The sequence below is a fragment of the Gorilla gorilla genome, chromosome 1 (assembly GCF_029281585.2).
Source record: "Gorilla gorilla gorilla isolate KB3781 chromosome 1, NHGRI_mGorGor1-v2.1_pri, whole genome shotgun sequence".
Classification (NCBI taxonomy): Eukaryota; Metazoa; Chordata; class Mammalia; order Primates; family Hominidae; genus Gorilla; species Gorilla gorilla.
This window is the reverse complement of record NC_073224.2, coordinates 76051829-76077610: the sequence shown is the minus strand read 5'-3', so window position 1 is coordinate 76077610 and position 25782 is coordinate 76051829. Positions and strand designations below refer to the sequence as shown.

General features: G+C 36.1%; 1 protein-coding gene across 1 annotated transcript in view; it reads left to right on the top strand.

Moving 5' to 3' along the window:
• The window catches only part of XPR1 (xenotropic and polytropic retrovirus receptor 1), a 245606-nt gene that overhangs the window by 96919 nt on the left and 122905 nt on the right, over positions 1-25782 (top strand). The gene's annotated exons all lie outside the window — the stretch shown is intronic.

The following is a 25782-nucleotide window of genomic DNA, read 5'->3' as shown; positions in this document are numbered from 1 at the left end:
TATCTTAATATGCATAACTCCTAGTAAGATTTTTCAGAAGCTCACGTATTTTTTATTACTGTTTTGTATTAGATAATATTCTCATAATTTTAAGGTGGCCTTTAATTGAATATTCCAGAAGTAGATCTTCATGAAATACTGGTGTGAAACTATTGATGTGTGATTTTTGACAAATAAATGTTGTTTTTGAAATGGGGAAAGTTCCTGTGTCCCCCTCACAGGGTGTGCAATGGGGGAGTGGCTCGCTTCTTCAGTGCCCCACTGCTCAAACTTCTAGGGGAGCGTACAGATGGGCATGTTGTGGGGCTCTGACCCCATGGCAGTGTCTAGGGGTAAATGTTGACAGGTGAAGCCCCAGTGGGCATGTGTTACCATGTGCTATTTTAGTTTTGATGTCTATAGGCGGCTTGTGTTACCAGCTCAATTAGACCCTTTACCTTGTCGCAAGGACAGAGGTCTTTCTGTATCCCAGTTCTTACCTTGGTGTACAGGAAGAATCGGATCACACTTGGGCTTGGAGAATAAGTACAAGGTTTGATTGAGTGGAGGTAGTTCTCAGCAGATGGGGAAAGCCAGAAGGGAGATGGAGTGGGAAGGTTTTCCCCTGGTGTCTGGCCGCTCAACGGCCTGTGATCTCCCTGCCACAGCCAACCTCTGCATCGTTCTGCTGCTTCTTGTTGGTGGCCCGCCGGCATGCCGGTGCATGTCGGTGCATTCCTCTCGACGTCCAGCCGCCTGTGTGTTCCTTCACTGATGTGCTCCTTTCTGTGTCCAGCGGGCTGTGTGTCTGCCTGCTACGGTCTTAGGGGTTTCTATAGGCACTGGATAGGGGCGTGGCAGGCCAAGGTGGTCTTGGGAAATGCAACATTTGGGCAGGAAAACAAAAATGCCTGTCCTTACCCTATGTCCGTGGGGGCTATTTTTGTTCCTAGCCCTAGCTGGGAACCATGCCCTCCTCTACCCAGCACTTCCCTTCCCCGCTTCCATATCATTTAAAAGGGCCATGCTCTTCCCTTCCCAGTACTCCCGTATCATTTTGGCTCTTTCCAAATTACAAGTTGACTATACATTTGCAGAGTTTCCTTGTTCATCCAACAAATACAGTCAGTATTGTGCTATATTTGGTAGATACAGAGGGTAAAAAGCACTAGGTGGAGATATGCATGGAGCTAGAAGCTTTTAACTGAGAAAGGGGATAAGAGATAGGAAGGAAGGGTTTGTCAGCAATAGATTAGAAGAAGTGCTCAACCGGAAACAAGGAAGACAGTTCAGTATCTGTGTTAATAATCTAGAAAGAAGTAAAAGGAACCTATTTTGAGGTAGAGGTGGTAGAGATGTAGAGCAGTGGATTTAAGAACTATTAAGGAACTAGGGAAGACGGGATTTTATTTGGGAGAAAAGTAATAGGAAGGAATCAAGGAAAACTTTCCAGTTTCTAGTTTAGGCAATTGATAGCCAGTTAAGGCAACTGAATTAAGAAAACCAGAAAAAGATGTTTTTGAGGGAAGGTTGAAGATGATGATAACGTTAATAATAGCTGATATTTTGAGTGCTTCCTGTATGTCAGGCATTTCACTAAATGCTTTACGTACATAATTTTATTTAATTTTCATAACAATCCTTTGAGGACAGTTGTAATTATTATTTTGGTTTTACTGATGAGAGAAACAGTTAAAAAAAGATTAGAGTATCTTCTTCAGGGTCAGATATTTAATAAGAAAGAGGCAGAGCCAGGATTTCAACCCAGGCAGTCTTTATTCCTGAGCCTTTGCTTCTAACTATTATACTTACAGGTTACTGAATTTAGTGTTGGACATGTTAAGTTTAAGGTGCATGTGTTACCAAAACACCGGGGGTTCAATTTAGGGCCTGCTGCTTGCTGCACAGAAAGCCAACCACTGAAAAAGGAGTATTGGCAGGGAAGAAGGCTTTAATCAGGTTCTGCAACCATGATAGGAGACCAGTCTCAAATCCATCTCTCTGACCAACTAAAATTAGGAGTTTGTTTATATAGCAAAAGAAATGTAACCATTTGTGGGAAAACAGGAATTAGTGAGGGGTAAGGAAGAGGAATTGGTCAACAGCAAACAGGCAGTGGGTTAGGCAATCATGATGGGTGAGGGGTCTGGCATCTTACTGTTCAAATGCAATGATCTGAGAAGTTTCAATTCCTTGATCTGAGAGGCCTGATAGTTGGTTTGCAGAGAAAGGAACTCAGATAAGACAAATGTAACTTGAAACTTTCTCAAGTTTCAAGACTGGGAGGGGCCATTTCTATGTGGTACAGTGGGCCAATTTCACATGTGGGACAGCCAGTGGCAGATCTTCAGTATGGCATATCAGCCCAGTAAGTAATTGGCTAGAGAACAAGATTTTGAAACCTTCATCGTATAGGTGAAAGACTTTAGTAGGAAGAACCTACCATGAAGATTGGTATCTTGGAAACGAAGATGGGGTTTTGAGTGGGGTGGGGTGTCAAGAACTATGAGTGGTCAGGATTGTGAAATACAGTGGAGGAGGTCTCAGAAAATAAGTACTGAAAAGGGACCATTGCCTTAGCAGCAAGGATGTCATTATGTTACCCAGAATATGACCTCATTCGGAAATAGGATCTTGGCAGATGTGCATAATTAGTAGAATTCTTTATCTGTAATGAGTGAGCTAGTGAGGAATCACAGAAATAAAAATTAGTTCTCTTGACTTACTCGTAGGAATTGGTCTTGAATATGTTTTTATTGTGGCTCTTTTCAATAATGCCTTTGAAGTGCAGAAACACACTTCATTTCAGAAATACATATTGTCAGACAGAATGTGTCTGTTCTGTATTTAATAGTCCAAGTCTATTTGAAAACTGTCTAATCAAATAGTGACTTTAAATGGTTTTAAACAGATTTGAGTATTCCATTATGGCTCTTGCTAGATGTTTAACTTGTTTAGACTGAAGAAAAAAAGATTTCCAATTAACACCAGATTTTATAAGAAAGAAAATATTAGCTAAATAATTAATTCCATGAAATGACATGTATTCCAAACAAAAACAGACAACATCTGTTAATTCAATTGGGAAGACAAGATTGAGCTTGATCCTTTAAGTTTTTAATTAAGTGTTCTTCAGAATTTTTATTTCAAAAATGTTTTAAGTACCTTTAGTGAATAATACTGTGTCACACCACAACTTGAAGTATTTGATTTGTGTACAATCATTAAATTTAACGTTTTATTTATTGATTAAATAGTGAAAGCTGATCAATCTGACATTCTCTTGAACTCTATTAACTATTCCCTTCATCTACAATTTAATGATAATCAATGCTTTTAATAAATCGGAAGCACTACAGTTTGTAAAACAGACTTCTAAATAAGATAGTTAAGAATAAATTATGTTCACAAGTTTCATTATAATTTCCACCGTATCCTAATTATTTGACAATTTGTAATCCACGTTATAGTAAAAATATCATTTTTATTTGTTGACGGTCTTCTAGTTTCAGTTCCCATTCTTTACATGAATCTCTTTTATATTATTACTGAGATGGATGGTCACATATCCTTCTTTTCCCATCTCTGGAGTTCATTACCCGTCAAGGCATTCAGCAACCAGTCATGAGTATCTATGAATACTAGACAGCAGGATATGGGATATGGCAATGAACAAAATAGATACTAGCCCTGTCCTCATGGAGTCTATAACCTCATTCTGATTTTAAATACATAATTAGAAGTATGTAAGCAATGTGAAGAAGAAATAGAGTGCTATAGAAGAATATGATGGGAATTTAACATAATGGGGGTGGTCGGAAAACACTGCCTTACGATATTAATGTTTTAGCTGATACTTGAAGGTTGAATTAACTAGGGGGAAGGATGGGGAAGTTTTTCAAGCTGAGGAAATAGCATGTACCAAGATCTAGCATTGAGAACATGGTATATTCGGGCTACCTGAAATAATTACAGTGAGAGGACATTCTCCTCATTTTTGCAGGAACCTAGCATGGCTCTTATGAGGACTAAAGGACTCTTTTAAGGGTTTGCAGCTTTGGAAGGTCAGCATTAGCAAACCTTCATAGATGCACATTAGAGTTTCAGATACATTGTTTTACAAATGAGATAATAGAAGCCCAGAGAACTTAGTGTCATGATTTGCTCAGCATTCCGTAGTTTGTTAGTAGAATAACTGGACTGGAATAAAGATGTCTTCACACCATGGTCTAGGGCTTGTTTCTCTAACGTCACAAAAAAAGATAGAATGCCAAAATTCTCTTTGTATGTCAGGCACTGAGCTAAATGATTTACATACAGTATTTCATTTAATAATGTGTTAAGTGACTTTATAAGGAGACATCAACAAAATAGGAACAAGAAATGAAGAACACATAAACACTTGTAAGACATCTTGACCTTCTGTAAATAACTGGGGTTAGGGTTGGGGTTGGGGTAAGGAGTGGAGACCAAAAAGAGATGAGACATTATGTGTTCAACAGTGAGCAGGTATACGCAGATTTACCCCCAAGGCTGAGGGAGCTGACAGGCCGAAAAAAGAGGCTGACAAGTCCAGTTTCTCGGAAAGAAGTACTTAATAGGGACTTAGGAAAAGAAGCGACGTCTCAAGCACCCGCAAGATGGTGGATACTCACACCTGCCCTGTGGAAAGTATTCTTTGTAGAGCAAGCTTTTAAGGTAAAACATGCATCTGGTCCTATCTTCAGACTTTCTTTCCGAGACTTGTGACTACTGGGGAGTTTAGATAAGCATCTTTTTGAGAGTTATGTATGTTATAGGCCTTTGTTTAAAGACTTTACTGCAGAACACCTTGGTATGTGGCAGGGGTAGAAGGGGGTGGGTCAAACACTAGTCATCATGGCAGTTTTGCTTCAAGATGGCATCACCCTTGCCATGGAATAGGCTGTTTTCCTACGTTATGTAAGGGCAACAAGTAGCAAACACTGGAGTTATCATTGAAATACCTACAGGTTGGTAAGGCTGGGGAAAATTCAGGCTATGTATACCTATTATAACATTTTCTAAAACGTGATATACTATTTTCCCTTCTTTATTTCATTTTCCTCTTTGCTGGGAAATGGCCTCTTGAAATAGTAATCATATAAATTGGTATTGTAAATTTTTTAAGTTATCATATAGTGAAATTGACTTCTTGTACAGTTTTATGAATTTAAACACAGATGTAAATCCATGTAATCAGCACCACAATGAAGATACAGAAGAGTTCCATCAGTCTAAAACATTCCTTGAGTTATTCCTTTGTAGTTATACACTCCTCCTATGCATAACCCGCGCCAACTGCTGATCTGTTTATCATTACTATATTTTTAACATTTTGAGAATGTCATATAAATAGAATAATACAGTATGTAATGTTTTGATACTTTCTCTTTCCATACAGCATAACCCTCTGAGATTCATGCTGGTGTTGCTTTTGTCAATAATTCATTCCTTTTTGTTGCTGAGTAGCATTCCGTTGCATAATGGATATACCGTGGTTTGTTTATCCAGTAGGACATGTGGGTTGTTTCCAGTTTTTGGTGATTATGAAAAGAAGCTGCTTCAAATATTTGTGTACAGGTTTTTGTGTGAAGTTAAGTTTTTATTTCTGTAGATACTAAGGAGTGGGATTGCTGGGTTATTTGGTAAATACATAACTTTATTTTTTTTATTTATTTTTATTTTTTTGAGATGGAGTCTTGCTCTGTCACCCAGGCTGGAGCGCAATGGCATGATCTTGGCTCACCGCAACCTCCTCCTCCTGGGTTCAAGTGATTCTCCTGCGTCAGCCTCCCGAGTAGCTGAGATTGCAGGCATGCGCCACCACGCCCAACTAATTTTTGTATTTTTAGTAGAGATGAAGTTTGGCCACGTTGGCCAGGCTGGTCTCAAACTCCTGAACTCAAGTGATCTGCACACCTCGCCTCCCAAAGTGCTAGGATTACAGGTGTGAGCCGCTGCACCTGGCCCATAACTTTACAAGAAACTGCCAAACTGTTTTCCAGAGTAGCTGTACCATTTTGCATTCCCACCAGCAACATATGAGTTGGAGTTGCTCTGTATCTTTATCATTTGATACTGTTAGTATGTTTTATTTTAGCTATCTTAATATTTGTATAAATAGTATCTCATTGCATATTTAATTTTTTAGAATCTTTATTGAGGTCTAATTCACCTAACATAAAAATTACCCATTTAAAATGTTCAGTTGTTCAGTGGTTTTAGTATATTCAGAGTTATGTAACCATCACAATCTTAAGGTTACAACATTTTCATCACTATGGTTTTAATTTGCATTTCTCTAAGGGCTCATGGTATTAAACATCTTTTTATATGCTTCTTTGCCATTAGTATTTCCCAGTCTTTTGTCCATTTTTTAATTTGGCTTTACTGTGTTCTCACTCTTGAGTTTTGAGAGTGCTTATATATTCTAGATACAAGTCCTTTTGTTGATTTTGTGACTTGCAAACATTTTGTCCAAGTCTATAGCTTGTAGTTTTTTCATTCTTTTAACAGTGGCCTTCACATAGCACAAGTTTTTTTGTTTTGATTAAGTTCAATTTATCAGTTTTTTTTCATTTCGATGTCATGCCTAAGATCTTTTTGTCTAACCTATGGTCACAAAGATTTTCTCCTTTGTTTTCTTCTAAAAGTTTTATAGTTTTAAATTTTCATTTCGCTCTGTCATCCACTTTGAGTTAATTTTTGTAAAAGGTGTGGGGTTTAGACCAGTTCATTTTATTAGATATGGACATCCAATTGTTATAACATAATTTGTTAAAAAAGAGTCTCTCTCCCTTCTCCTTTGAATTGCTTGTGCACCTTTGTCAAAAATCAATTTACCATATTTGTTTGGGTCTATTTCTGGACTGTCTATTCTGTTTCATTGGTTTATATGCCTGTTCCTTTGCCAATACCACAGTGTCCATTTTGTCTTAATTATGTCTTAAAATTGTCTAGGGTGATTTCTCTGACTTTATTGTTTTTCAAAAATTTTATGTCTATTTTCATTCTTTTGTGTTTCTATTGGCTTTTGCCTTTTTATCCAGTTATTCTAGTTATTTTGCCTTTATATTTTGCCTAATATAAAATTTAGACTCCGTTTGTCTATATCTATGAAAAAATATTTCTGGCATATCAATTAGAACTGTGTTAAATCTGTAGATCAATTTAGGGAGAATTGACATCTTTACTGCATTTTGGCTTCCAATACATGATTATGGAAAGTGTCTCCATTTAGGTCTTCTTTGATAAATTTTATCAGTGATTTGTAGTTTTCCGTATACAGATCCTATACAAGTTTTGTTAAATTTATACCCAATTATTTCCTTTTAAAAAATCTGTTGTAAATGGTATGTTGTTTAATTTCCCAGTTGTTCATTGCCAGTGTATAAAATTATGATTGATTTTTTTTTCCAGACAGGGTCTCACTATGTTTCCCAGGCTGGAGTTCAGTAGCATGATCTCGGCTCACTGCAACCTCTGCCTCCCAGATTCAAGCGATTCTCCCATCTTAGCCTCCTGAGTAGCTGAGACTATAGGCGCTTTTGATGGAGATGGGGTTTCACCATATTGGCCAGGCTGGTCTCGAACTCCTGACCTCAAGTGATAAGACCACCTCAGCCTTCCAAAGTGCTGGGATTACAGGTGTGAGCCACCGTGCCCGACCAATTTTTTTTTAATATATTGACCTTGTATATTGTGACCCTGATAAACTCACCTACTATTTCTAGGAGTTTTTGATAAATTCCTTGGGATTGTCTACACAGTCATCTTGTCTACAGTTTTATGTCTTCCTTTTCAAACTGTTTGCTTTTATTTCTTTGTCTTATATTATTGCACTGACCAGGATTTTCAGTGTGATGTTGAATAGATGTGAAGAGTAGCCATTCTTTCTCCTTGTTCCCATCTTAGCCTTTACCATTAGTTATAATGTTTGCTGCAGGTTTTTTCCCCTCTGCCGTAGATGCCTTTTATCAAGTCGGGGAACTTTTTTCCTATTTCTAGTTTGCTGAGAGATTTTATTGTTGATGGACATGGAGTTTTGTCACATGCTTTTTATGCGTCAAATCATATGACCATGTTTTTTTTTTCTTTACACTGTAATTTAGATTACATTTTTTGATTTTCAAATATTAAGCTAGTTTTGCATTCCTGAGATCTACTCCCACTAGGTTGTGGTATGCTATTCTTTTTACATATTGTTGGATTCAGTTACCTAATATTTTCTCAATGATTTTTACATCTCTGTTTATAAGGGATATTGGTCTGTAGTTTCCTTTGTGTTCTGTCTTAGTCTGATTTTGGTGTCAGGATAGCATTGACGTCCTAAAATGGGTTGGGAAGTGTTCTCTCCCATCTCAGTCCTTTTGGACTGCTATAACAGAATGCCACATAGACTGTGCCACATATAAACAACAGAAATTTAAGGTTAGGGAAATTTGTTTCTCTTAGCACTCGAGGCTGGGAATTCTTAGGTCAAAGCATCAGCAGATTCCCATGTCTGAAGGGCCTGCTTTCTGGCCCCTAGATGACTGTCTCCTCACTGTGTCCTCACATGGTAAAAGGGGCATGGAAGCTTCCTGGGGTCTCTTTTATAAAGGCATTAATCTTGATCAAGAGGGCTCTGCCATCATTACCTAATTGTTCACCAAAGGCCCACCTCCTAATACCATGACATTGGGGGTTAGGATGTCAATGTATTTATGAATGTTAGGGTGACACATTCAATCTATAATACCTCCTTCTATTTTCTGAGATTGTATAGAGTTGGTATCACTTTGTTAAATGTTTGGTTGATCCCCTCCTTGAAATTGTCTGCGTCTAGAGATTTCTGCTTTTCTTTGAGACGGAGTCTCACTCTGTCGCCCAGGCTGGAGCGCAGTGGCGCAATCTCCGCTCACTGCAACCTCTGCCTCCAGGGTTCTAGTGATTCTCCTACCTTATTCTCCCGAGTAGCTGGGATTATAGATGCCTGCCACCATGCCCAGCTAATTTTTTTGTATTTTTAGTAGAGATGGGGTTTCACCATGTTGGCCAGGCTGGTCTCGAACTCCTGATCTCGGGTGATCAACACCCTTCGGCCTCCCAAAAGGCTAGGATTACAGGCATGAGCCACCACACCCAGCCAAGATTTCTTTTTTGGAAGGTTTTTTTGTTTGTTTTTTTAGATAGAGTCTCACTCTATCGCCCAGGCTGGGGTGCAGTGGCACAATCTTGACTCACTGCAACCTCCGCCTCCTGGGTTCAAGTGATTCTCCTGCCCTCAGCCTCCTGAGTAGCTGGGATTACAGGTATGCGCCACCATGCCCAGCTAATTTTTGTATTTTTAGTAGAGATGGGATTTCACCATGTTGACCAGGCTGGTCTCAAACTCCTGACCTCAGGTGATCTGTCCACCTCAGCCTTCCAAAGTGTTGGTATTACAGGCGTGAGCCACCATGCCTGGCCATTTTGGAAGGTTTTTAATAATGATTCAATTTATTTAATACTTATAACACTATTTAGGTTATCTGTTTCATTTTGGGTGAATTTTGGTAGTGTATGGTTTTTGAGGAATTGATCTGTTTTATCTAAGCTGTCAAATGTATGCACATGGAGTTGTTTGTAGTTTTCTCAGTATCCTTGAATGTCTGCAATGTCTGTAGTTCTTCCCTGTTTCATTTTTATTATTGGTAATTTGTGTCTTTTCTTTTTTCTCTGTCAGTCTTGCTTGAGTTTTTTTGTTTGTTTTTTTTTAAATCAATTATATTACTCTTTCTGAAGAGCCATCTTTTGATTTCACTGATTATTAGGGGGTTTTTTGGGTTTGTTTTCAATGTTGGTCATTTCTATTATTTCTACTGTTTGCTTTTGGGTTCATTTTGTTTACATTTTCTATTTTCTTAAAGTGGAAGCTTAGATTAGTGATTTGAGATTTCTCATATAAACATTTTATATCATAAATTCCCCTGTAAGCACTGTTTTAGCAGTATCCCTCAAATTTTGACAGGTTGTATTTTTATTAATTCAAAATATTTTCTGATTTCCCTTGATATTCCTCTTTGACTTATGGGTTATATAGAAGTGTGTTGTTTAATTTCCATGTGTTTGGAGAATTTGCTATTATCCTTTCATTATTGATTTCTAATTTTGTTACAGTTTAGGAGGACATACTTTGCATAATTTCAATTCTTTTAAATTTGGTAAGGCTTATTTTATGACCCAGGATATAGTCTATCTTGGTACATAGTTCCATGTGCATTTTGAAAAGGATAAGTATGTATATTCTGGTGGTGTTCCTGAAATTTTCTTTAAAGGTTAATTACATCCACTTGGTTAATTGATGTTCAGTTCTTCTATATTCTTGCTGATTTGCTGTCTACTCATATTCATTTTATTGATTACTAAGAGTTATGTTGAAGTCTCCAACTATAATTGTATATTTGTCTCTTTCTCCTTTCATTTCTGTCAGTGTTTGATTCATACATCTTGAAGCTCTGTTGTAGGTGCATCCACACTTTCAAAGTAATGATTTTTTTTGATGAATTGACTCTTTTATGAGATGTGATATCTCTATCCTTGGTAATTTTGTTTACTTTGACGCTTACTTTGATATTAATAGTTTCATCTTCCTTTTGATTAGTATTTGCATGGTGTATCTTTTTCCATCATTTTACTTTTAAACTTCACTTTATATTATGTTTGAAGTGAGTTTCTTGCAGGCAACATATATAGTTGGACATTTAAAAAACTCATTGTGACAGTCCATCTTTTAATTGGTATGTTTAGATAGGTCATTTACATTTAATGTAATGATTGTTATGTTTGGATTTAGATCTACCATTTTGTTATTATTTTTTTTTTGCTTTTCCATATGTTTTCTGTTCATTTTCCCTTTCTTGTTTTTTTTTTTGGGGGGGGGGAGTATTTTAATATTTTTTGTATTTTAATGTATCAGTTGTATTTTTTCTTGTATCTGTTTCTACAGTTATTTTTAATGGTTGCTTCAGGGATTATAATATACATACTTCACTTTAAACAGTCTACTTAGGATTAATATTTTACAATTTTCTATAGAACGTAGAAACCTTTACACCAAATAGGTCTCTTTCCCTTTCCTCTTAAGCTATGATTGTCTTATGTTGACATCCACATGCATTGAAAACTCCATTAGACAAGATTATACTTTTTGCTTTCAGTTGACAAAGATTTTATAGAACTCAAGAAGAATAGTTCATTATATATATATACCCAGATATTTGCTGCTTCTGTTGATTTTCCTTCATTCCTGATGAGGTTTTGAGTTTCCTGATTATTATTTCTCAGCTATCCAAAGAAATTCCTTTAACAATTTTTTTAGAGTAGTCTACTGGCTACAAATTCTCTTAGATTTTCTTTCTCTGAGATTATCTTTATTTCACCTTCATTCCTGAAGGATGTTTTCAATGGATATGTATTCTGGGCTGACAGTTCTTTTCTTGTTGAACTTTAAAAATTTTGATCTACCTCCATGTCTGGACATTTTGATGAAAATTTCACAGTTGTTAAAATAAGCAATGAGTTGTTTTTCTCTGGCTACTTTCAAGAGTTATTTTTGTCTTTAGTATTTTACAGTTTGATTATGATCCATCTGGCCTTGGACTTCTTTGGATTTATCCCATTTGGAGTTCACTCAGCTTCTTGAATATGTAGGTTTATGTCTTTCGCCAAATTTGGGATGTTTTTAACTATTATGTCTTAAGATTTTTTATGTACTGCATTCTTTTTCTTTTCCGTTGGGAACTTGGTTGACATGAATGTTAGACTTTTTGTAGTCCCTCAAGTCACTGAGATCCTCCCTCTTCCTCTCCCCATCATTTATTCCTCTGTGGCTTAGATTGAATAATTTCTGTTGATCTGTCTTCGGGTGTACTCACTCTTTGCTCTGTCATCTCTATTCTGTTTGCTGGACCCATTTGGTGCGTTTTTATTTTATTTGTTAAATTTTTCAGTTCTAACTTTTTTATTTAGAACTTTTTTTAATTTAGAATTTATTTTTATTCTTCTTTTGATCGTATATTTTTGTGCCAAAGCATTCCTTTCTATTCAAGAATATTTGCCCTTCCTTGGTGAAGCATTTTAATGATAGTTTTTGTTACATAATTCCAACATCTGTGTCATCTTGGAGTTGGCATTTGTTGTCTTCTGCCATGTGTTGAGATTTTCCAGGTTATTTGTATGCTAGGTAATTTTAGATTGTATCTTGGGCATTTTGGATATTATGTTAGAAGATTCAAGGTCTTGATTATATCCTGTATAGAGTGTTGAGTGACTTGTTCAGGTTTAGGCACAATTTCTTTTTTTTTTTTTTTTTTGAGACAGAATCTCGCTCTGTTGCCCAGGCTGGAGTGCAATGGCACGATCTCGGCTCACTGCAGCCTCCACCTCTTGGGTTCAAGTGTTTCTCCAGCCTTAGTCTCTTGAGTAGCTGGGATTACAGGCACATACCACCACACCCGGCTAGTTTTTTTGTATTTTTAGTAGAGATGGGGTTTCACCATGTTAGCCAGGATGGTCTCGATCTCCTGACCTCATGATCCACCTTCCTTGGCCTCCCAAAGTGCAGGGATTACAGGTGTGAGCCACCATGCCCGGCTGGTTTAGGCACAATTTCTAACTAACCTTGTGTGATTTGTGATTTCAATATTAGTGTTCTTTTCAAAGCCTTTGATATGCTATTCATATATGTCCCATAAGATATGCTATTCAGATATGGCCTACATGTGACCAGATATGTGTCAGTTGCCTGGACAGCAGTATATTCATAGTTTAATTTTCAGAGTCTGTGGTGTGCTGCTTAGGTTCAGATCCGATTATGCAAGCTTTTCTCTCTGTGCGTTCTCCTTGATAGTTCTCTGAAGTGTCCCTTTTCTGTTCTCTGGTCAGATAACTAGGGCTTTATTTATTCTGCCCTGCGGAGCAATTCCTATGACTTTGCTTGCATCCAAAGCTAAGCAGTGGAACAGGAGGGAGGGAGGGGAAGAGAGAGAGACAGAGAGAGACAGCAAGAGAGAGAGCACGAGTGAGCAAGAGAGTCCAAGAACGAGAGTGAGCATGCAATATGCAGTAGGGGTCAATTTCACTCTCTGGGGAGTACTACTTTGCTGCTGTAAGAAGAAAGTTTCTCTTCCTCAGTGTTTTAGGCTCTTCCAGGCCCCTGTTACTACTGTTCTCACTGCCACCACTACCACAGGGTTTCATGGGAGTTTGGGTGCGAGAGAATGGATAAAAGAAAAAAAGGGGGGATGTTTCCTCAGTGAATGTTAAGAAATCCCTTTCCTTCTCCTCAAAACAGATTTAGAGGATTTTTGGAACTCAATCTGTCTGCACTGATGCCTATATCTTGGTTTTGGGCAGCATTGAGTACAGGCCAGCAGATACTGAAGAGGAAAAATACATGGTAAACTGACTGCTGGTTTGGTGGCACTTTGATTCTTGTCTTTTTCTCCAAACCTTAGGAGTCTTCACATAGTTGCTGCATACATTTTGTTTAGGTTTTATGGATGAATTCACTGGGAGAGACAGGTGGAATATACTTACTTCACTTTATTCAGAACCAAAACTTTGCTTGCTTTTTGTTTTGTTTTGTTTTTAGCTTAGAACAACACAAATTTATCACCTCATAGTTCTGGAGGTCAGAAGTCCAAAATGGATCTCACAGAGGTAAAACCAAGGCAGGGCTATGTCCTTCTGGAGTCTCTATCTGTTCCTTTTTTTTCTTTTTCTGCCATACTTTTATTTTACTATGTTTTTTTATTTAAATAGCTTTAGGTGTACCAAGTGGGTTTTGGTTTCATGGATGCATTGTATAGTGGTGAAGTTTCAGATTTTAGTGTTTCCTCACTGAATGTTAAGAAATCCCTGTCACCTGAGTAGTGTGCATTTTACCCAGTGTGTAGTATTTTATCCCTCACCTCCCCCACCTTCCTCTCTTCTGAGTCTTCGGTGTCCATTATACCATTCTGTATGCCTTTGAGTACCCATAGCTTAGCTTCCACTTACAAGTGAGAACATACAGTATTTGGTTTTCCATTCCGGAGTTACTTCACTTAGAATAATGGCCTCCAGTTCCAAACAAGTTGCTGCAAAAAACATTATTTTGTTCTTTCTTATGGCTGAGTAGTATTCCATGGTGTATATATACCACATTTTCTTTATCCACTCCAGTTGATGGGCACTTAGGTTGCTTCCGTATCTTTGCAGTTGTGTTGCAATTAACATATTTGTATAGGTGTTTTTTTGATATAATGACTTCCTTTGGGTAGATACATAGTAGCGGGATTACTGGATTGAATGGTAGATCTACTTTTCGTTCTTTGAGAAATCTCCATACTAAAACTTTGCTTGATTTTTAATAGGACATTTAAAAAACTATCCACTGTATTCCTAAACAAGCAAAAACCAAACAGATGAGCAAAAAATCATTACCTTGCTAGAACTCAGCCATTCATTAATACATCCCCTTGAGTAATCTTCATAAACCTTTGAAAGATCTTTTTTGGGGGTTGGGGACCTGAGTACAGGAATTACTTAAAAGTTTGTTGTTTTGTATATAAAATGCGCATCTACCTAACTGGCTTTAAAATATATTTATTTTGTACAGCACCATTAAAATCGTCTTTGTGATTTTTATGGTTAATATTTCAAATTGAAATTTAATAATCTTTTTTTATGTCAAATAGTGGTCTTTTGTTCATAATCATTAGTAATTAATACACACTTACTTAATATTTGAAATGGTTAACATATTCCCCCTCTTAACATCTACTTTTTCACAACCATTTAGTGGATTTGACCAAAGAAGCTAAGTGTTATTCAGTTTCATTGACTGAATCCTAAAACTTAGACGTAAGTCTACATTTTTTAAAAAGAATACTAGTAATCTTAACAATTTAGCTTCATACGGTTATTGTAGTTACCTATAACTAGCTTTTATCTTTTATCAGTCTTCACTGGCTTTCAGAAGGTGCTCAGGGCATGAGAAAAAAAGGAAACTGATTTTGAGGCACCTATTGTTTCAAGCCTCTAATCCATTTAGTTGCGAATACATTGTTTATTTGTACTTATTTGTCACTAAAAGTTTGCAGAGGAGTCTATTATTTGTTTGTAATTTGCCTTGTTAGATTTTTAGTGATCTTAAGTACAGAAATTATCTGTTATTTATTTAGTATTTACTATTTCCCACTTAATGGATTCTCAGTGAATAATGATAAGTTGATTGGAATTTGGATAGTGAAGATTTTTAAAAATAAGTTAATAGGGAAGGCTTTTTACTATTTAAATATTACATGATACAGAAAAATTAATCTGATTTTAATTGAACTCTACAAGGTAGAAGCAATGAGACAGCACAGATATCTGTACAGAGTGAACAGAACATATGTACAAAGAAAAATAGAGGCTTTATAGCCATAAAAGAGAAGCAAGCTGATCAGTTTCTCAATTGCCATGGCTTTCCAATTCCCATGAAGCATGCCTCTATCAAGGTTTCTGTGGTGGGGACCCCAGCTCACCAACTGAAACCATTATGTCTGTGAAACAAACCTTTTATTTAAAGTGATTGTCTGTTCTTTGAAATCAGAAGAACAACAACCAAAACGAAACAAAACAAAACAGATTTTCCACTTAAACATTTACAAACAAGAAAATCTTATGTGAATCATATTATAAAAGTTTACTATAAATTATATCTTTGATAACCTGGTAGGTAGCATACACATTTAGAGTCATCCATACCCCAGCTTGAATCACTGTGTTACCATTTACCAGCTGTGTGATTTTTGGACAAATCATTGCTAAGTTTTAATTCTCTTGTCTGTGAAACATTTCTATGGTGTCTAGCCAGTGGTATATTGGAGCTGGCTTATACCAGCTCACAAGAGCCAATTGTTAAATTTTCAGAAATCTTGTCGGCTGATTGTTAAACACAACCATTATTAAGAATTATATAAGCTTATAATTAAATAGGTTATATTAAAAGCAAAGTCAATAAATGCTCAAAACTCATCACTTAATTATTTTGCTACTCTGTGTTATTATTTATGTCTTTTTTTTTTTTTTTTTTTTTTTTTTGAGATGGAGTTTCACTCTTGTTGACCAGGCTGGAGTGCAATGGCGCCATCTCAGCTCACTGCAACCTCTGCCTCCTGGGTTCAAGCAATTCTCCTGCCTCAGCCTCCCGAGTAGCTGGGATTACAGGCATGCGCCACCACGCCTGGCTAATTTTGTATTTTTAGTAGATATGGGATTTCTCCATGGTGGTCAGGCTGGCCTAGAACTCCTGACCCCAGGTGATCCACCCACCTCAGCCTCCCAAAGTGCTGGGATTACAGCATGAGACACCGTGCTTGGCCATTTATGTCTGTTATATCTGTATGGTGAAATACTGTATAAAGATGTGCTGCTTGCATATCTCTTCCCAACTCTGTATTCAGTGATGTCATATTGGTAGCTTGAAATCTGCAGTGGTAGTATGTATATTACGGAAATTGGCAAATATGCAAATCACAGTTTGATTTGTTTTATTGACTGTCTAGATTTAAGAAATTAACAAAACTGGACGAGGTGGCTCATGCCTATAATCCCAGCACTTTGGGAGTCCAAGGCAGGAGAATCACTTGAGCTCAGGAGTTTGAGACCAGCCTGGGTAATATAGCGAGACCTTGTCTCTACTAAAAATTTTAAAAAATTAGCCAGGCGTGGAGACGCACACCTCTAGTCCCAGTTACTCAAGAGGCTGAGGTGGGAGGATTGTTTTGAGTCTGAGAGAGTCTGCAGTGAGCTATGACTGCATCACTGCACTCCAGCCTAGGCAACACAGCAAGAAGACCCTGTCTAAAGAAATAGAAGAAAAGGAAGAAATTGATGTAGAAAATGCCAATAAAGCAGATTAAACTTAAATTTTTTTATGTCTGTTGCTTATTATTGTGAATAGCACAAAACATTGAGGACATGTTCTAAACTATTGTCCAATTTAGCAGAGAAGTTCCTTATGTCATTAGTGAACAAGTGAAGTTATGATATATATCTTTGTTGTTTCACTTTCTTCTTTTTTTAATGTAAACGAAAATATCAGACATTCAGATTGGACCTATACTCATTCATTAGTTGCAACCTTAGGTTGATTTCTTATGAGTTTTCCAAATCATGAGCATTTTGTAAGATTCGCCTGGCTCTATGAAGTTACAAAAAAGAGTATTGTATTTTTATTATAGTTTGTAAATTATGTGCTGTACATCCTGTATATCAGTAAAATTTATAATAAACACATATACATCACACACACACACACACACACACACACACACACACACACACACACACACACGGAGCTGGTGGTTAAACATTTATTAGCATACTACTACATCCAGCACAGAGTAGGCATTCATTAAATACTGCTTTCCCCTTTTCTCCCATTTGACCTTTTCAAACATAATCGAAATGTCTACCATACTTAACGTAATCAGGGTTGTTGAAAGAAGAGCAACCTTTAACTTCAAGTCTGTTGTATGCTTTAATATTATCACTTTTCACCAGTATTAAAAACATACCGTAGTTAAAAGGGCAAATGAAGGGTTGAGGGAATATGGTTTTCTTTTGAATTCAATATGCTGGGAGCTTTCAGATCTAAAAATACCAATACTTCATTGTATTTCAAAGAGGGATAGTAGAACCTTGAATAACGATGTTTATTGAATATTGAAAACACTATGAATCATAGCACTTGTCAGTATTTCCTTGAAGATATTTTTTAAGAAATTGAAGTAATTTAATTTTTGCTTTTAGTTTGGAAACTTTTTATTCTTTTTTGTCCTTTTTCTCCTTTCTCATGTTAATAAGAAAATGATTTTATAAGAAGCACTGCAACACTGGATACAGTCACAGGCCCATTTTCTTTTTATTTAAAGAAAAGAAAGAGCAGCTTTATTTCTGTAGTGCATAGCGGATTTTTTTCCAGCTCCCAAAGGGGAAGAACTAATTGCTGATCATTGAAGAAATGGAACATGGAGATCCCTTTCCATGTGGATTTAATATGTTACTAATCAGGGAAAAGTAAGCCTTTACACGTTTTTGGTCCTGTTTATTTCCAAAAGAATAGCATGGAGTAATAGTGTTTTCCCCTAACATGTTTGCAAATATATTAAGGAAGAATTGAATTATGTTGACACCTTTGTAGGAAATCAATTGACCATACATGTGTAGGTCTGTTTCTCGGCTCTCTATCTTATTCCATAGGGTTTATCTTTATGCAGGTGCAACATTTGTCTCCATTACTGTAGCTTTATAGTAAGTCTTGAAATCAAACAATATAAATTTGATTTTTTTCTTTTCAAAATTGTTTGAATATTTTAACTTTTCTTAAATTTCCATATAAATTTTTAAATCTACTTGTCAATTTTTGCAAAACAGTCTCCTGGGATTTTGATTGTAATTGCACTGAATCTATAGATTATTTTGTAGGAATTGACATATTAACATTGTTGAGTAATCAACAATTCTAGTCCACGAACATGATACACTTCTGCATTTATTTAGGTCTTCTTTAGTTTGTCTTAGCAACATTTTTAGTTTTCCATGTAGTTTTAGTTTTCCACATTTCCATATACAGATCTTGCACATATGTTGCTAAATTTATCCTTATTTCATATATTAATGCTGTCATCAATGGTAATGGTTTTAAATTTTATTTTGCAGTCATTTATTGCTAGATTATAGAAATACAGTTGAATTTTGGATATTGTCTTTAACCTGAAACCTAGTTAAATTCACTTACTCTAGAAGTGCTTTTGTAGGTTTCTGATAATTTTTTACATAATATGTTATATTGCCTAGGAAGAAACAGTTTTACAGTTTTCCTTTCCTATCAATATGCCTTATATTTTTTATACTTTTCAACCCACAAGCTACAAGGCATTTTATTTATGTATCTTTTGTCTAATCATTAACAACTTTAATTTGAGATCATCATGACCAAATTTTCTTGCCTAATAATAAATAGAAGAATTCTCTGTTACAGTTTTTCTAATAAAGCCAGTTATTCAAACATGCTTTTTATATCAGTACCTAATAAATAATAGTTGGAATGAATTTATTAGAAAATATGGGTTTCTGATTTTTACAGAAAATTGAAGTCTCTTTCAAGCTTCTTTGAAGCCATATCTTTTATCTACTACTGTTTAAAAACTTAAGACAAATATTTTAGCAAGATATTTTACAGTAAACACATTTGGTGAGCATTAACATTAGTTTTATAAATAAAATCACAATAAAAGGGAATTCAAACCTACTGATAGCATTTAAAATTTTTGTTTCTTCTTCCATACTTGTCACAGTGCATACTTACTGGAAAATCAAATATAGGTCACTGCCTGAAGTAGAATAATTTAAATGAATCAATATTTTAATTTCCAATGGTAGAACCTCTCTCTTGTCAAGTAGAAAGAGCAGATGGCAATAATCATTGAAATAAATCTCACAAGCTTGTCTATAATTTTAAGTATGTAGAGGGACAGTGAGCTCATCTTTCACATAGACTATTGAAAATTGTTTCCATCAAGGAGGAAGGAGAAAGGAAGAATTAATGTCTAAGGGGAATAAACGTGTCGCCCATAAGTCTGGGGATATGAACTTGGAAACTTATAATACAAAAAATACCAATATAATGATATCATCATCTATGACACTTAGTAGTGGAAACACAAGAGTGCTAGAAAATGTGAAAGGAAATAGTATGAGTGAAAATGTGATTGAAGCTAAGTAAAAGTTGAATATTTATGGCATGAATTAACACTCACTTACAGGCTGGGATGCTAACCATGGCTGGCAGAAGATGCAATGGGATGGAAAAGGAATGTTGGCTATAAAAACAGAAGAAATGTGACAAAATAAAGGATAGTTGTTAACTTAGAAAACTAAATTTTAAAAAGGATTATTTATTCTTTTCTTTTTTTGATATTATGTGGTTAAATTAGTTGATTCTCTGATATAATTTTAGTATGGATGTTAAAATTATGCATATGAAAATTTGGATTTGGAAGTTTACCATAAAACTGGACAGTATTGGTATCTCCCTATTTTTATCTGTATCTTTTCTGAGAGCTTTAGCAGTAACAACTTTTTACCAAAAGTCTTAGCTTATGTGTTTGATTTTCAGCATATGAAACTTCCCTGATTTTTATTTTCTATATGTAAGTCTCCCTACCACGTTTCTTTGGAGATTTTAGGAATTTTTCCTTTGTTCTTCGGTGGCCATACATCTTGTTTGGGGTGAAGGGACTTGGTGAACTATAATTTTAACTAAGGATTATCATGTTTTGATTTAATAGATCCCAGAGGAAGAATGCTCTTCCATAGCTGTACCTCTGGAATGTTTTGGTTGTACAGTAAAATTGAACATTTGGTTATTATTTTTAGAAATACAAGAATTTCCAAAACACAGATCTTCTGGCCTGTCACTTGTGGCCTATACTCTTTGACAGTGCTCAAAATAATAAAGGTCAGGTTATTGATAATGATTTTAGATAATAGAATTTAAAAATAATTCTGTAATTTTATATTGAAACATTAAGCCTTAGAAGTTGATAGAAGTATTGTGCATTACAGAAGTACCAAGTAGCTAAAAGTTGCTCTTAATGATTTAAAAAATAAGAGCAGAAGATCGTTTAGCCATACATCATGTAGAAAGAACATTGTGTTAGCAGCATGATCTGAATTTGAATCCATATTCTGCCCCTTAGTCAACTGTTGGCAATCACTTTGAGCCAACTTTGCTTACTACAAAATGATAATTGCAGTACTCACATTTCAAGACTGTTGTATGCAAGTTCCTAGCAAAGGACCTAGCATGTCGTAGAAATTCAACAAATAATAAAGTAGAGCAATTGAAAAGTACTTGTTAAGGCAATCATCTTTAAAGAGGCACTGTGGGCTGGGCATGGTGGCACACTCCTGTAATCCCAGCAGTTTGGGAGGCCAGGGCTGGCGAATCGCTTGAACTCGGAAGTTCAAGACCAGCCTGCGCAACGTGGTAAAACCCCATCTCGACAAAAGTTAGCTGGGCATGGTGGTGCGCCTGTAGTCCCAGCTACTCAGGAGGCTAAAGTGAGAGGATGGCTTGAGCCCAGGAGGCGGAGGTTGCAGTAAGCTGAGATCGTGCCACTGTACTCCAGCTTGGGCAACAGAGTCAGACCCTGTCTTTAAAAAAAAAAAAAAAAAAAAAAAGCAGTGCTGAAAATGTTAGAACTATCACTTTAGTTGCATTACTAATAAATAAGCTGAGGGGAAGACTAATTTTCTCTTTTTTTAGTAGTTTTATAATACTCATTTCAGTTACTCAATTATGTGACATATTAACTGTCAATTTGATATATATCTATATAGTATATTGTATTTTGGCTGAGAGAAGGAAAAGTGTTCTACTTATAGTCCTAGCACACTGCTAAACATATATTTGTGTGGTTAACAAATTGGTGAATATGTGTTTTAAATTGCACTTTTACTTTATTTTCACAACTGCTGTTCTTATAGTTGTTTTATAGTACTATTTCCCACCATTCAAACCTATCTGTCCTGAAACATGTCAAGCATTCTTTAGAGCCTTTATATTTTCTGTACCTTCTGCTCTTACATCTTTGCAAGTCTGACTCCTTATCTTTCAACTCTCAGGTCAAATGCCACCTTCTCCAAGTTTTTCTTTGACTACCGATTCTAAAGTCACTCTCTCGACACTTGTTCAACTATCATATCACCTAGTTTCATTTTCTTCATTGCCATATGACTGTTTGAAAGTGTCTCAATTTATTTAATTATTTATCTTCCGATAGAATGTCAGTTTCCTGAAAGCAAGATCCTAGTATGTCTTATACTATTATCTATTCTGGCTACTAGGTTCTTTCTCTGTCTCTAATTTATTTGTTGTATTCCTTTTAATTGATAGGTATATGAGAACTCATTATACTTTCCCCTCTAGTTTTATATACATGTGAAATTTTCCACAATAAAAAGTTTTTTTTATAAAGGATTAAATGGATTTATAGTATAGAAAAATATTTAATACAGAATGATATGAAACCCAAGTTTGTCCTGTACTCTTCTCCTTTCTTGTATTTTTTGTTTTTATTTTATTTTTTTTGAGACAGGGTCTCCCTGTATCACCCTGGCTGGAGTATACTGGTGCGATCTCATCTCACTGCATCCTCGACCTCCTGGGCTCAATCAATCCGCCCACCTAGGCTTCTCGAGTATCTGGGACTGTAGGTGCGCATCACCATGCCCAGCTGCTTTTTGTATTTTTTTGTAGAGACAGGGTTTCGCCATGCTACCCAGGCTGGTCTTGAGCTCCTGGGCTCAAGCCATCTGCCTGCCTCAGCCTCCCAAAGTACTGGGATTACAGGTGTGAGCCATCGGGCCCGGCCTCCTTTCTTGTATTTTAAAATATGTGGTGAGAGTAGGTTTTCTCCTTTCTCAAAAAATTTCATGTCTTCCTTTCTTTAAAAAGTCTTTTGTCCCCCTCACTCCCCTGTGATAATTTAGTCCGAAAGCCCAGCACATGGTGTTAAGCCTGAATGGTTTGAGGATAATATCTGCATGGGTGGGGGTGGGTCACTGCAATCATGGGATATTACACACATAGAATTGATCAAATAAGGAAATATGTTCAAAGTAATGGGAACCAGGTTTCTAACTTTTAGAGAAGGAAGTTACCGATATGGAGAAGGAGAAAACTAGAATGAACCCTAATGGTGTTAGATTGGCTAAGAGATATTACTATAATCTCTTGGTTTTCAACATATATTGATAGATGTAGCATGTGTCTATGTATACACATATGCTTAGCTCTGTCCACTGAGAGGGCCTGGAAATCAACATCCCAATAACAGTGAGCACACTCAGTGTCCAGTTGTTGGTTTCTAAATATAATTAGTTCTGCTGTAACATTTGTTTTGCAACACGAGTTTATTTCAGTGCAGTTAATAAGTTAAGAAGCAGGTGAAATACAATGTAAATTTTACATTTATTTCTGCATGATTTTGTGTTTGAGAAACACTAGGTGAACTCAGGATACTGTATGTAGCTGAACCGAGCTGTGTAGAAATACACAAAATGCATACATGTGCACACCTCACACATCTACCAGCTACTTCAGTTACTGCTTGTGTTATTTGTCACACTCATTTACAACTGGTGTAAACTTTCCCTGATTTCATATAGCTAGCCCTCTGCACTACTTCACAATAATCCATAAACTAAAACCCTTCTGACACCCACTTCCACAAGCAAACTTCAGGTCTTTTTCAAAAGTAAAATGCCATGTTTATTATGGTATTTATGTATTTCTTAACCTTTAACATTTATAAAACTGTGATACCATTTTTATTAGGTTCCTATTTTTTTATGTGCCCTGATGAAGGTTTTTAGTTTGTGCTTCTAACCCCACTTTTCTCATAAGCCCTGTGGTTTTATTGAATGACTTTGCATAGTGCAGTGATCTTTAGGAACATGTATGTCACCTTGTAGATCTGACTGAACCTCTCTTCATTAAAACAAATCAGAGCTCCTTGAAGAAGGTACTCAGGAGCTCTTCCTGATTCCAGGGCTGGGAGAGGGTCAGAGTACCTCCTCACAAAATGCTTATTAATTACAAGAGGAAAACAAATTAATTTATAGTGGAGATGTCTCCCACTTAAGTCATCACCTTAATCAAGAGATCACAGTCACCAGTAATCAAACAAGTTTGTCATGTGCCATCTGATTAAATACAGTGTGAAGAATAGAGCATCACTTTTGTGATATTCCTGCCAAAGATGCATAACTTAAATCCAATCAGGAGGAATCATCAGACAAACCTGAATTGAGGCGCATTTTACAAAATAACTGTCTTGCAATCTTCTGAAGTGTAAAGGTTAAAAAATCAAAGAAAGATTGAAGCTGTGTTTCAGATTGCCACACTTGTCATTTTCGAAGTTTTAAAATTACAGCCATCCTGGAGGATATGACGTGATATCTCATTGCAGTTTTTATTTGCATTTATCGTCTGGGTAATGCTGTTGAGCATATTTTCATATGCTTATTAGCCATTTTTATTTCTTCTTTGGGATAAGTCTATTCACATCCTCTGCCCATTTTAAAATTGTGTAGTCTTTATATTATTGCATTATAAGGGTTCCTCATAAATACAAGTCCTTCATCAGTTGTATTGGCAAATATTTTCTCCCATTCTATGTTTATCTTTTCATGTTCTTGATGGTGTCCTTTGAATAACAAAAGTTATAAATTTTGATAAAGTCTAATTTATCTCATTTTTCTTTCATTCATTGTGCTTTTAATGTCATATGTAAGAGAGGTTTGTCTTATCTTCAGTCATGAAGATTTTCCTGTTTTTATTTTCTAAGAGCACTGTAATGATAGCATTGTGGGTGATACTTAGTAATGAAAACGATCCTGGAAAAAGAGGAAGGTCTTTGCTCCATTTTGAATTAATTTTCGCACATAATAGAAAGACTCTCCCTTCATTCTTTTGCATATGATATTCAGTTGTCCCACCACCATTTGTTGAAAAGACTATTCTTTCTCACATTGAATTATCTTGTCACCTTTGTTGAAAATAAGTTGAACACAAGTGTGAGAGTTTATTTCTGGACTCTCAATTCTTTTTCATTGACCTATGTTTATTCTTACGTCAGCACTATGCTATCATGATATTATAGCTTTATGGTAAGTTTTAAAATCAGGAAGTATTAATCATCAACTTTACTCTTCTTTTTCAAAATTATTTTGGCTCTTTTGGGTTCCTTGCATTTCCATATGTATTTTAGCATCAGCTAAAATTTAATCTGTCTTTCAATGTAGGGGTGACATTTCAACAATAAGTAAGAAAGTATGTTTTTCAAAAGTATACTAAATGGAGACAGCACTTTGGAAACGGGTATTTGGAAATGGGATTTTGTTGTTGTTGCTGCTCCTGAAAAATACACACATAAATCCTACTGCCTCTACAATAAAAAATTTGGAAACAACTTTTTAGATTTTAAAAGATCTCACAAATGAAGAATGTCAGTGGATTTTGAATACATCAGAAAAAAACTAAAGATGCAGCTAATGCTATTGGTTTGGAACAGCAACTGATGGCTTTCAAAGAAGATGGAAAGTTACTAGGCCGTTTTTTTTTTTTTTTTTTTAAGAGTTAAGGTCTTGCTCTTTGTCCATGCTGGAGTGCAGTGGCCCAATCATGGTTCACTGCATCACTACAACCTCAAACTCCTGGGCTCAAGAGAGCCTTCCGCCTCAGCCTTTTGAGTAGCTAGGACTACAGGTGCACACCACCATGCCTGGATAATTTTTACAAATTTTTTTGTAGAGATAGAATCTTGCTGTGTTGCCCATGCTGATCTAAAACTTCTGGCCTCAAGCGATCCTTCTGCCTCCCAAAGCACTGGGATTGCAGGTGTGAGTCCCCACCCCTGGCCTCATTGTCTTTTTGCTTATTCTCTGCTCTGTGGTATAAAGATACTGTTGAAAATGTTAAAAAAAAAAAAAGGCCTGTACATACCCCTATGGGTTATAGTGATAAGAAAAAGAGGAAGCCTTTATGTTGATGGTGATATGTAGTAGAGAAAGCCCAGCTATTGGAGAAACTGGATAGTAGTTTAAATGTGAAATGTCTTACAGAAGAGTATGGTGTTGGAATGACCACCGTACATGACCTAAAGAAATAGAAGGATATATGTATACATATATATGAACATATAGAAGGATACACACACA